The sequence below is a fragment of the Anabrus simplex genome, chromosome 3 (assembly GCF_040414725.1).
Source record: "Anabrus simplex isolate iqAnaSimp1 chromosome 3, ASM4041472v1, whole genome shotgun sequence".
Taxonomy (NCBI): domain Eukaryota; kingdom Metazoa; phylum Arthropoda; class Insecta; order Orthoptera; family Tettigoniidae; genus Anabrus; species Anabrus simplex.
The window spans coordinates 14,371,710-14,385,051 of NC_090267.1; the positions used below are offsets into that span (position 1 = coordinate 14,371,710).

The 13,342-nt window shown below is 38.1% G+C and overlaps 1 protein-coding gene across 1 annotated transcript in view; it reads left to right on the plus strand.

Moving 5' to 3' along the window:
- LOC136866945 (zinc finger and SCAN domain-containing protein 26) overlaps nt 1-13,342 on the plus strand; it is a 95,999-nt gene that overhangs the window by 17,084 nt on the left and 65,573 nt on the right. The gene's annotated exons all lie outside the window — the stretch shown is intronic.

Sequence of the window (13,342 nt, forward strand, 5' to 3'; positions counted from 1 at the left end):
ACTCTTCAACAACATCATCATCATAATTTCCCCTTATCCACCTCCTGCTGGGTTGGGGTATTTATGGTACTTCTCCATCTTCCTCTTCCATGATCTTGTCTAAATTTCGTCTTCTTATGCCGCTCTTCACTGATTCAAGCCATCTTGTTCTAGGTCTTCCTCTTGCTCTCATGCCCTTGCATTTTGCCTCCAGCATCTGTTTTGGAATTCTGTTCTCCTCCATTCTCTTTACATGTCCAAATAACCTTAGTTTATTCTTTTCAACTCTCTCATTTAGCTTTCCTATCCCATCTTCCTTCCTAACATCTTCATTTCTCACTCTTGTCTGATGAATAACATTGTTGCATATCCAGAACAAGCAAACGATTCTGAGGGGCAATGCACTAAAGAAAATACCTGTAAAAGAAATCATGTAATAACAGATTTTACCTGGAAAAGAGACAACTTAACCCTTTGCAGACAAATTTTTTCCTTGTGTAGTCCTGCACTAGTCGTATTTTTTTCTTTGAAAAAGCTGTATAGTTACAATGAAGGTATAATGAAGATACAAAGTCTGACTCACAACATTATCAATTAATTTATCACTCTAGATACACACTATAAGCAATAAACATGCAGTTGAAAGGCAGTTTGCCCCTTTCCTATTTGTATTTCTTCGAGTGGTACTTCTCGAAGCATTCATTTGTATTTTCTCTCTTGCATAGCAGTTAGTCACATCAAAAATTTGTTGTACCAATTCTTCCTTACAAAAAGTGTAAAAAATTCAACAGGAGTAGATGGTTTCTTACCTGTGAGAGGTGAGAAACCACTAATGAAAGTGTGTGGTTTCTTTATAAGTTTGGATCAGCTGGGCGATAAACTCTCCAACCATTGTCTGGTTCACTACTATTTATATCGCTTTCATTCTCGCTTTCAGCTACTTCTATTTTGCTAGAATTGTCATCATCACTCTCAGAAACATTAAACTCACTGTCCATAACTGATAATTTGTCATCACTGCTGTCGATTTCATCTAAAAAATGAGCTGTATCAGACGAGGTAGCATTACCCTATCTGCACGCTGCCATTTTCACAGCTGATTAATGTAAACAACAGCTCGTTCTTTATTTACCTGTAAAACTCTTAAAACAAATTTTTAATGAATCTAGAAGGTTGTGACATTCCTAAGGTTCTATCCAATAACTATAGATAGCAGCAGCACACATAATTGCTTCATAAGCGTATATATTTACCGCAGAAGCAGGTTTTGTAATTCACTCAAGATTTATTGTTGAAACAGTGCATATGGAGTATATGAAATGATTACATTTACAGATCAATAGCTCAAGCGGTACTGAGGTACCAGGTGTCGATCCATACTGTAACATCCATATTAGTATGTGGGGTATCCTTCACGGGCGGCAATGCAGGCTCTGATTCTGGCATCCATTCGATCATAGAGATGGTGAATACTGTCTTGGGATATATTATTCCACACCTTTTCGACCTGTTCACTTAGTTTTGCAAGAGTTGTGGGTTGACGAGTCACACGTGTCAGTTGTCATCCCATCATATCCCACATGTGCTCAATAGGAGACCAGTCCGGAGATCGTGCTGTTCAGGGAAGTTGCTGCACGTCTTGCAGAGCACGTTGAGTTTCACATGCAGTTTTTGGGTGAGCATTATCCTTTTGGAACAAAGTAACAACACATCACCTTCCTGTTGCAAGAATGGCAAATAATAGGTCTTACAACATTCTGCATGTACCAAGCACTGGTCAGCGTTCCATACCCAAACACAAAAGGTGAGCGAGAGTTGTAGCCAGTGTGTCTTGGACAAATGCACTCGCCAGGTCCACGTCATACGCGCAAACGACCATCACTTGCGTGCAGGCAGAATCTGCTTTCATTGGTGAAGACCACAGCCCACCATTCCATCTTTCAAGTGATCCTCTGACGGCACCAGTCGAGCTGTGCGCATCGATGCTGTGGCATGAGTAGAAGACGGGTTAGAGATGTGCCTGCACGTAGTCCCACTGTTAGTAACTGGTTGGCAACATTCAACATTAAAAACTTCCTACCGGTATCTGGTCCGTATTGAAAGAAGATAACATACAATAGAGGGAAATTTGATTTATACACCTTTTTCCAATACATAACATGTTGTTAATATATTCACAACATTTTTTATTCAGTACCGGTTTCGCTGTCTATGGACACCATCATCAACTGAAACAGGTCGTGTTGAAACTTCTGGGCTCACAAACCCTCTTATCTGTACTGTGGTAGCTGTACAATCTGCCACTGCTGCCCTTACAATACGACGATCTTGGCAGACATCTATGCTGTGTGGATGTTCTACAGGTGTGAGAATGTTCACGTGACCATTGCAACCAGCATCGTTGCACCACTGATACAGCACATCCAGCTTGTGTGTCAATTCTTCGAAAGGACCATCAGGCCACTCGGAAGGCCACAAATTTTTGACCCCTGTCAAACTCGCTCAGTTGGCTATAGGAAACACGAGTGCATCTCTGTGGCATGGTGTCTGTTTGTTTCACCCGTTTACATCACACCAAGCCTTATGGCTGTAAACATTCCCTATTAAAGGGTAAGCGCAGATGGCGCTCTGGCAGCTATTACTCTATGCTATCTGTTGGCGGATGACATTGAAACATCAGTACATCTACTGTCCCCCAGGTGGCATCTGCCGTCATTGGATCAAAATCGATGTCGTCTATTCAGGTGTACTAATTTTTTTAATTTCCAGCAGTGTATATAACTTTTGAATTGGTAAATTTTATTGAGAAGTATAAAACCATTTATGTTAAAACCTGTGTCCAGTCTTCTAATAATTGGTGAGATGTTATAACTTACATTAACCCTTTCATACACCCTTTTTTTAGAAATAAAATTGAAATTATTTTCAGCTAAAATACTAGTGATATTTCATTACTTGTATTAACAACTTTTTTGTAAAGCAGCTATCGCAAATTGTGGAGGAATAACTGGAAATATAAAATACATGCTATTTAGAAGTAAAATGGATTAAAGCAGTTTTGCAGCAAGAAATTGACAGGCATAAGCATTGGTCTCATTGGTAACATGATTGTAAAACTGGAGGGTTAGAAATTCATTCATAACCTCCAATTCACTAGGATTTTCTTAAAGACGTCTTGTGACAACAGAATTTATGTTGCAGAGAGCATTATTATGCACATCATCAGGAGGCTGATTTTTGAAATGAGTCCAAATCCATTTGTTACTTGAATTAGGCCTACCTGCTAACAGTGCCACGGGAGATGCAAGTCCATTTCCAGTAGGATTTTATGTATGCGTTCTGGAATCTTCATCAGAATCATCACTGGAAGTTACTGATTTAATCCGCAAGTGGTCGCTATATGAGATTTTCTCTCACATTATTTTGTATTGTGAGTTTACTTCTCAGTGATGCAAGGGAGGTGACTGTTCCCTCTTCTAGTTGAGTTGATAACTGTCGTGAGTAAGGCGATTCACATTTGAAGGGCAAGCATCCTCTCCTCTAGTTGGAATGAAGATTCGTAAAGGAGTTTATGCACCCTGTGTGAGAGGTTCTCTTATCACGTGACCAGTAGCGTTGGTGTTATATTGAAGTCGAGAGGGAAACTTTCTCCTGTTGTAGATGTTAGTATTTGACTTAAGTTACGCACGAAACGTTTTCCATTTGCAGTTACTGATAAATGAGTCTTAAAAAATTTAGTCGATGAAGAATGTTGGGTAATAAGCTTTTTTATAAAATCCAGCTATCTGAAATGTTAGAGAGAAGACCTATTGCACTTTATTTTTGCATTCGTATTGCATCTGTCAGAAAGTTCTATATTAATAAAAATGTTATTGATTTTAGGTCCCAATAATTACTTTTCACAGTTTCTGCAGATGCCAAGGTGCAGGAATTTTGTCCCCCAGGAGTTCTTTTACATGCCAGTAAATCTACAGACATGTTGTTGACATATCGGAGCACCTTCAAATACCACCGGGCTGAGCCAGGATCGAACTTGCCAACTTCGGCTCAGAGAACCAGTGCCTGGCACTCTTGTGAATATTACGTACTGACATGTGACTGCACTAATGACTAATTTCCTTTAAGTGGTAATTTTCTCTGTAATATATCACTAATTATTTATTTTTTAAAATCTAAAATGTATAACTCAGACTTTGTGTCTCATTTCACTCTTACTCCCTGCAAAATTGAGGAAACATATTTATTTTCAGTGAAGTTTAATGTGAGAGAAAGTCTCACGTGCGACCACTCATGTTACGATTCTCCTGGCGACCACTCATGGGTTAATAAAATCACTTCCTTTACTTTCAGAAGCTGCAAGATCACTTTCATCTTCATTTTTATCGAGCCAGAATAGAATGTCTTCTTCATTCACCACTGCCTTGTTTGTTTACATGATCATCAAAACATTACATATTTAATTCAGTTTTGCCAAGTTATCCATGGAATAAAAGATGACAAAGAGCACAAATTACAAATTTTTGATTTATCAATAGCAACAAGAAGGGACTACACTGGGTCTCGGTAACATTGACAGTACGCTGAAACAACACAGGCATGAGGATGGACACATCCGTCAAAGTGCATCAATGGGTTAATGAAGTAATCCTTATATGATTTTTCTCTCATCCCTTGTCCACCTAGGAGTGCAATGTTACACCTCCTTGTCCAACCTGCATACTGCATCAGTTTGCTTCTGAAGTACTTGAAGCTCTCCACATTTTGAAGGGTTTGTCCGTTGATTTTTATTATTCCTTTCCCTTTCTGCTCTAGTCTACTCTTTTCTATGGTGATATTCATTCCATAATTTTCTTACTCAGTATGTTTATTTTGCACCCCACACCACAAACAGCTCCCCCTCCCCTCTGTCTCCTTCACACTTTGTTGTCATAGTCCTGTTTGTTCTAAAACCACTCTGTGCTTTCCACATGTGTCTGGATATTGTTAAAACAATTTTTGTGCATGTCATATGATTTGCTTTCCAAATCTTGAGGATGGTTACCTAGTTGTAATTCATATTAAAACATAAATTGCTATCACCAACTTTCTGAATTCTTTCTGTTGCATTTCTTTCCATACCTTTGCTCTGGGAACACTATCATTAAGCCTTTTCTAAATCAAAGAATATTGTCACCATATCTCTTCCGTATTCCTAATGTTTTTCCATGAACTGCCTGATACTGAAGATGGAACTAGTGTTGATCTTTCATTTTGTATATGTCCTTCTTCCTTTCTTCTCATTCGATTTTCTTGTACCCTTTCAAAATATTTGGCTACCTGAGATATGTGCTGCATTCCTCAATAATTATCATGAGGGTCCAGGTTTTGATGAGTTATCTTTTGATTGCATCATACACATACATAAATCCTTATCATAGTTCCTTATTACAGAAATGCATATTTATAAAGCTTTTTGTCATTTTTGCCATTTAGATTTTTATGAATTTTATTCAATTTTGCTCCATTTTCAGCAATTAGTTACATTAATTTGATTAAGTAATGTTTCTTTATTCTGCAGTATTATTTAGTCATTTTTATGCATTTACATTGGGCAATTAATGTATTTAAGTAATTAACAGAGCATTCAATAAACACGTTTACTGAGATTTCAAAAGGTTCGGTACTAAGTTTGAAAACTGTGAAATAAAGTAGTCTTCTACAATGGTTATCTGAACTAGAAATAAAATTCAGGAAACTCAATCGTCAAAAGTTATCAGTGTTTCGCCCAGAGTGCGACATGGGCTCATCAGTTGGATACCGCACCTTCTCCAAGACACTGGCCAGCTAGCACGGCGGTAGCGACACCACTGCAAGCCATACATGTGATAAGCACAACGCAGTGCCGACGTACTAGGGAAGAATTGCATCTCCACTTGCTATATTGCCCTCCCGGGCTAGCATGACCAAAATATGGCTTCCGCTTGAGATAGCTAGAAATAAAATTCAGGATACTCAATCGTCAAAAGTTACCAGTGTTTCGCCCAGAGTGCGGCATGGGCTCATCAGTTGGATACCGCACCTCCTCCAAGACACTGGCCAGCTAGCACGGCGGTAGCGACACCACTGCAAGCCATACATGTGATAAGCACAATGCAGTGCCGATGTACTAGGAGGGAATTGCATCTCCACTTGCTATATTGCCCTCCCGGGCTAGCATGAGCAAAATATGGCTTCCGATTGAGATAGCTACAAATAAAATTCAGGAAACTCAATCGTCAAAAGTTACCAGTGTTTCGCCCAGAGTGCGGCATGGGCTTCAGTTATTTCAGATGTAGAATATGACACATTACATCCAAGAACTAAAGATGTCACACCACTGGTAAGTTGAATTGTGAGAAATAGAATCCCACCACTTTCTTCTTTGTTCTTGAATGGAATTCACTTTCCAGCATATATTTTATTAACCCTCCAAGTGGCAAACACCTAATATCACGCGTTTTATGCGTTTGCCCAATGGCAACGCCTGATATCAGGCGTTTTGACATGCTCTTCATTTTATTTCGATAATCGAATTATTATTTATCAAAATGTGCTAATTACGAATCAATTGAAGGAGAAATGTTCGATCATAATCATGAAATAGTTTGTATAATAGCATTTTGCACTAATCTAGTGAAAATCGTTGCCAAAGTAGCGTCATAATCCCGCTGTCTTGTGCTAGCTGCTACATACTCAGCGGTCGGCCACACGTATGTCTTAGCTGAGCCAGCTATATTTAGTCACCAGTTTTCCTTCTGATATCAATCTGAAGTTTTGATATGCACTCATGTCAGCAATACTGAATCATTTCCTCGCAGAAACAGTGAATAAATCTTCAGATGGACTGTTTCAGATTGTATTAGGTGCAAAACTTGAACCTAGGTGAACCATTTACTTTAGGCAAGGTGACGTTCTACTGGTTGCTTATAAAGACATGAAAATACGGAAACTAGTTTTTTGTCTCACAACTGGATGTCACGCTGTTGTAAGGAGTCGAAATGGAAATGAAGGGTTGAAACCACTAGCGATTCATAACTACAATATCTTCATGGGATGTGTAGAAAATAAAGATAAGTGCATTTTCCATGCCACTTGTTCCAGACTGACCAGAAGGTACTGGAAGCAAATTTTTTCAAATCTTTTAGATATGACATTATTTGACGCATACATCCTGAACATAAAGAACACTGATAAGCCTTTAGCAAGATGAGACTTCATGATCACTATAGTTAGGGGATTGCTAAGAGAACAGTTCCATATTCCAGTTGTGAGGCCAACAGGTCAAGCAGGAGGCCCCTCTCATGCTCTCAAAAAATTGCCACAGAATAAAAATCGCCTATGTGTTGTGTGCTTGCAAGAAAAGAAGAAGTCTACATTCTGGTGTCCAGGATGTAATGGTGGTATTCACTAGGCGTGTTATCATAAACTAGTGCACTTCTGGAGGCCTGACAATCGTGGAGTAAAAGAAAGACCCACCCAAATGACTCTGAGTGAAACGTACAAGTGGTAGCGTACAATTGTTGTATATATTGTTGTATAGTTTTTCGAGCTAATAACAGTATTATAAACTATATACCAGTATGCAACTATTTACCATGAAGTGGTGCTCCTTTTGCATATGTCATTTTTTTAAATTTACCTAAATATAAACATATTATATACAGAAAAACTTTTGCAAAAATAAATAATATAAACAAATTCAATATATTTTTGGTCTTACACTTTGTGGATGATAAATAACAGCTTTAGTATCATCATCATATTATTCGTTGTACTTTTGAGGTTAAAAGGGTGTGCTGTTTACATATGTATAACATGTCAACGATTTTTAACACAATTTATACTAAGCGTCTGCAACACCGGTAAAATATCGCTGCCACTACAGGATAAATGACCGCCTCTTCGAGGGTTAATTTTCTACTTACACATTACTATTTTCAACTGGAATGAATTTCTTGTCAGTAGAAGTCAGTCAGGTCACGTACATCCTGCTACCATATGCGACAGTAGACCGTACTACCTGCAACTGTCTGGCCGAGGGTTGGGCGGCCGTTACCAAACCTGACAAACTAAGGGAGAACCAATTGCTATGGGCAGAGGAGTTCACCCTTAGGCAGTTTGTTGAAGACTTTGTGCAGGAAATGACACATAAATTCAGCAGGAAGCTGATGCCTTGCAGATGTGGCAGGGGACTGTTGAAGGCTAAAGGAGATAAACCTGACAGCAAATCTTCTCCAACATTAGGACTAGCAAGTCAGTTGGAGAGTAACTGCAATTGCTTTCAAGAGAAATATGAGAGAAATATCGAAGAACTCAAGATGACAACAGTTAGGTACGTATGACGGCTTACAGCCTGAAGCTTCACCAGGTACGAAACCCAAATCAAGACCCAGTTGCCGGATTGAAACCTTGAATATTCTAACACTGACAAATAAAACTGAAGAAATAGTTGATATGATGGAGAAAAGGAAAATTCTTACCATGGAGATGATTGAAACAGAATAGAAGGCAACAGGAATAAGACACCTCCGTCTAGACTATAAACTACAGTATACTGGTCAGGAAATACCTTGGAGTCAAGAAATGAAGTGTGCTTTATACTTTATAAAGATATTGATGTTTGTAGCCAGATTGAATTTGTCAGTGATAAAATAATTAAAGTGTCAGTAAATTGGAACGGAGACAATATATTGTAATCAAGATCTATGCTCCACAATCAGGATGTTCAAATGAGGAAAAAAAAGCCTTCCTGTCCAACTTGGAAGAATATATGAATTGTGAAAATTTGGTAGTAATGGGAGATTTTAATGCTCAGGTTGGATCAGACAGACTGGGCTATGAATCCTCCCTGGGTCCTCATGGAATGGGGAATAGTTCAACAGAGGGCAAACATCTTCTAGATTATTGTATGCAGAACAATATGGTTGTATGTAACACTTGGTGCAAGAAAAGAGATACGCATTAGATCACAACATATAGTTGGGACGGTCATTATGGAACTGTGATTGATTATATACTCGCTGACCAAGAAGTTTGAAAAATTGTAAATGATGTCAGAGTAATTCCTAGTGAAAATGTGGATGGAGACCACAGGCTGTTGGTTTCAGATATCACAATGAGAAGACCTCCTAAAATCTTCACTAAAAAATAAAAACAAACCACCAAAAAATCAAACTTGGAGTCTTTCTGAATCAAGGATGAAGGAAATATTTCGAGAAAATGTTTGGAAGATGTTATCAAAAGAAGAACTGAGATCTACAGTTGAGGAATTGGATTACCTGAGGAGGGTATTGTTGAAGACAGCTGAAAGAGCACGTGGATGGCAGAGCCAAATAAGAAAATCCAAAGAAACAGCATGGTGGAATGAGGATGTAAAAGATGCTGTCAAAGCTAGAAATGGTGCAAGAGGAGCTGTATACTGTGCCGGAGTGCAAGGAAATCCAAGTGAAATCGAGGATAAACTAACATTTTACAGAGAAAAAGAATTACAGGTCGAAAGAATAGTTGACATTGAGAAATGGAAATGCAAAGAAGATCTTGCCAATAGAATAGGGCAAGACAAATACTAGAAGCTCCTGTATAGCATTGTTAAAAACAAAAGAAATGATAATAGTATTATCAACACAGTAGAGCTCCCAGACGAAGAGGTAACTAGAAATGAAAATGAAATATTACAGGAGTTCAGTGGATATTTCAATCACTTACTGAACTGTAATACAAGTGATGATACACAAGATGCCCCTCTAAACCCCTTAAATTATAATATAGAAAGTTTGACCTGGCTGGAAGTAGAGACAGCAATATGTAAAATGAAAAACAAATCTGCAGGATTGGATGAATTCAGTGTGGACATTATAAAAGCACTTGGATAACCTGGAATACAATGGTTGTACAGAGTACTAAATAAAATTCAGGAAGAAAATGAAATCCCCAGTGACTGGAGGCAAGGAGTGATTATTCCACTATTTAAGAAAGGTGACCGAAAGAAGTGATAGGCATAACCCTTCCATCTCATGGGTTAAGAATATATGAGACCATCCTGGAGAGAAAAATCAGAAAATTTGTTAAACCTAAACTGAAGGAAGAACAACACTAGACCTAATTTTTTTGACAAGAATGCTCTTTGAAAAATACTGGGAGAAGAACAGAACAGTTATAGTTGTATTGTTGGATATTGAGAAGGTATATGATCATGTACCACGTAAGCACATATGGGAATGTCTGAGGTGTAAAGAGATGCCAGATGAGATTATAGCTCGAGTAAAACAAATGTTATCTTAAAACTATTAAGTTTATTAAAATGGTCAATCTATTCAATAATGAATTTGAATTCAGCAGAATTAACCTTAGAATTAAGCAGATTACGATGGTATGGCCGTATGAGAAGGATGGTTCCAATTGGGACCTCAAGAGCATACTATGAAAGGAATGTTGTTGGTAAGAGGCCCAGAGGGAGGCCTTGTGGTAGATGGGAAAAGCAAATTTCTAAAGACCTTGCCAAATGTGATGTAGATTTACCATTTTAATAAACTTAATTTTTTAAGGGAATATACAATTTTCAATAAGGGCCAACATGAAGTTCATTAAATGTAATAAAACAACTATATTGAGAGACAAAAAGCAGTTTAAACTGTTTTGAAACCAAGAGCGGAATCCACCAAGGAAGTTGTCTATCACCACCTCTCTTCATTACTGTAATGGATGAGGTTATAAAAGCAGTGAAAAAGAAGGATCTGACTATGAATGCACTTGTGTTTGCTCGTGATGTTATGCTATGGGGTGAGACAGAAGCAGAAGTTCTAGCTAAACTAGATCTTTGGCAAGAAGAATTTGAAAGAATGGGAATGATCATCAGCCAAACTAAAACCGTCGGTTTATTGATGAGTCAAAATCCTGAAGCAGTCTACCTGTGAGAGCAAAATGAAGAAGTAGACATTATCAATAACTTCAAATACTTAAGGCACTTTGCTTCTTCTGACAATATCATAAACCAAGAAATAGGCAATAGATTACAAGCTGCATCAAAATTCTACCACTCCATTCGTCAATTAGTTTGGGCTGACTCATTTCCCCAAGCTTGCAAGCTCACACTGTACAAAACATATCTTGTACCAATTCTAACATATGGACTGCAAGCAGCAATGTTGACTAGATCTGCACAATGTTGCCTACAGGCCACTGAAATGAAGTTACTTTGGTCATGTCTCCAAAAGACAAGGAGAGACAAAATAAGGAATGAAAGTATTCAGCATTAACTTGGATTGGACAGGAGCCTGTTGGAAGCCATAGAATTAAACAGATTATGATGGTATGGACATATGAGAAGGATGGCTCTAATTAGGACCCCAGAAGCATACTATGAAAGGAATGTTGTTGGTAAGAGGCCCAGAGGGAGGCCTCATGATAGGTGGGTAAAGGTGATGTAAGTTGGCAGCAAAAGGTAGAACATCAGCTATGTATGGATAAGACGAACTGGCGGAGGCTCGTAAACACCCTACCCGGCTTGCTGGAGCGGAAAATCGATTCTGATGGTAGAAGTTCAGAATACTATGAAGAAAGTTGTATGTGTGGGTGTGTTTTAAAAAAATACATTTTTTAAGGTAGAAAAAATTAATTTATTTTGAAATTTGCAGAGATAAGGTGTACATTGTGCAGGCATTCGGCACAGCATATGAGACGACTAATAAAAAGAAGTGAAGAGAATTGCTTAAATATTTCTTGTCTATCCAAGAAAATTGTCATTGATGGCATAAAACTGCTCGGTAAATGACAACTACAGTAGGAAGTGTGGTGCTAACCCATTTGCAAAAGATTTCCTGCAGTTTTATTTTATGTTCTTGGTACAGAATGCTAGAAGAAATTTTAAAATGAATTGCGTTCCGTCAACAACATTTTGGTACATTTTTATCTGTGCTTTATTCCTTAACCCCTTGATGTCGTCATCCATGCGTGGTATAGACACTCATTGGCCGAACTTCATTTTGTTCTAGCTTATAAAGCTTTAAAATTGTTAAGATGGAAATGGTATACCTTTGAATCTGAAGATCTCTGCCTTGATTCTATTTAAGAATCATCCCAAATCAGTATTTTTTTTTTCTTTCAATATAGTTTGCGACTTTGTGATCTCTTTCTGCCTGAGGGCAAATAGCCTGAAATTTCTGTTGCATTCCAGAGAATATATGCTTCTCTACGGGGCGTTTCCTTATGTAGACTAATGGTATAAATCACCATCTTTCCTCTGATATGCATATTGACATGATCTGGTGAGGATTCATATAATTCTCTCAACACCTTGAAACTCCTTACAACTCATAACTACATGCCTTACTGTCATTTTGAAATATGATATTGTGTGGCACAAAAGCATGGTATGGTGAATTTTGAATGAAAATGAAAGTGTGATCAACTTCAAATAAATCAGGCGATAAGAGCACTATACCAGACTGAACTGTGCGAAGTGAGAGCAGATGCATAAGATAAGGATGAGAGTGCAGGGTGCGTGCGATGAAGTAATGGAGAACGAAAGTACATGCCCTCTTTCCAAGAACTAATTGTCTCATTAACCTGGGATTTTGCTAAATGAATCTTTGGACTGTTTTCTGTTCTTTCACTCAGTGTTTGTGAATCAACGATTTTACTAGTTTTCATCTCATTGTAAAAACACCCATGCAAATACAAGGACGTCACTTTCATCTCGTGCCTGTCTGGTGAGTAAAGCAGCACTCAGATATTCCGGATCACTGAGGAGTTAAGTGTATGGCTTGAAATATACACCACCAGTAGTGATGAACAAGTGAGGAACGAGTTGGCTGAGTTGATGGGTCATCTAAATGTTAGCCTGCAGTTTGGGAGTTGGTGGGTTTGAAGTCTTGAAGATGGTTTTCTGAGATTTCCCACTTCTACACCAATACTCGGGTTGTACCTTAATGAAGACTACAGTAGATTCCATCCTGATCCTTTAGTTGCTTTCATAAAGCGAAGGCAAATTATTCTCATGTAAGAACCACGCAGCTTTGCTGACGTGGTGTAATAACACCTATCACCACACAAACACCAGTCTTCTGTTTGCAATGTACACATCTGAGCATGGATATATTAATAATAATAATAATAATAATAATAATATAGGAGCTAATATACAGGGATGGTTAACATATATTTATCCAAGAGAGGAGATTGAAACTTCTCTCATTATTTCATAAACTAACGTTATTACTGGTCTGAATGGTAATCAAAGTGGCCTATGTTTTGTAACATCCCTCGTATCTTTGGGCAGCAGGATGGGTGGTCCTGAGCTAGCAAAACTATGTTGTATTGCTTATACTTGGAAGAGTCATTACAATAA